This window comes from Sinocyclocheilus anshuiensis, unplaced genomic scaffold (assembly GCF_001515605.1).
Source record: "Sinocyclocheilus anshuiensis isolate Anshui unplaced genomic scaffold, SAMN03320099.WGS_v1.1 scaffold165, whole genome shotgun sequence".
Classification (NCBI taxonomy): Eukaryota; Metazoa; Chordata; class Actinopteri; order Cypriniformes; family Cyprinidae; genus Sinocyclocheilus; species Sinocyclocheilus anshuiensis.
The window spans coordinates 216294-217230 of NW_015540851.1; positions in this window are offsets into that span (position 1 = coordinate 216294).

The following is a 937-nucleotide window of genomic DNA, read 5'->3' on the forward strand; positions in this document are numbered from 1 at the left end:
TGCTGTATATATTAGGGCTGTCAGTTTAATGCGTTAACTTAATTAATTAGTTATAAAAAAATAAAGCAATTAAAATATGTTAACGCAGTTAACGCACTGGCCCCGCCCCCAGACCTGTACATCATCTTACATTTCATACAGTTGACTGTTGACAAATATGATGCAAGACAACAACTCCAGAAATGCAGTTATGCCCTAAAATTCAACATATTGGTGCAAAAAAAAAAGCCCGTGTTTTTGTCTCATATTTATATCATACGATAAGCGATATCACACGAGCACTGAGAGCAGTATCACACGAGTGCTGTTTGTCCCGAATATCACAAGTATAAATGTGATTTTATACAGCAGTTCAGTAAATAAGAAGTTGATATTGTGTTATATTTTAAACACAATAATATGGATTTTGCTCAATTTAGCAGAGATCATTACCTTTAAAGCCATAGCAGAATTGTTACGCATCTCCGAGCAACACAGCGGTGTTTAGTTTTTGAATGAATCCGCGTTTTGAACGAATTGTGTGAACCAATTATTCAAAGTCCCATTCATAAAGAGAGTTGTTTACTTAATTCCTGAATGATTCAACCGTTCGAATGAATGAATTGCTGCGTCTCAATGTGCCTACTTATACTACGCCCTTAAAATATGTACTCTTTTGGTGAAGAAGAAGTACACACTTTTGAGTGTGTAGTAGAAGAGTAGGCAAGCTTTGGGACATACTATTACGTCACACAACTGCGTCTTTAAAGGACCGCTCTATTATTAGTAACTCAAACCCATTTTTGTAAACCTCTCTACCGAACCATCAATTGCGCGCATCCGCCACATTTGTAGTTTTTCTAACGCGTTTTATTCATGTTTGTAGTTGTGCACTGCAAAAAATGGCTTATCTTACTTAGTATTTTTGTCTTGTTTCTAGTCAAAATATCTAAAAATC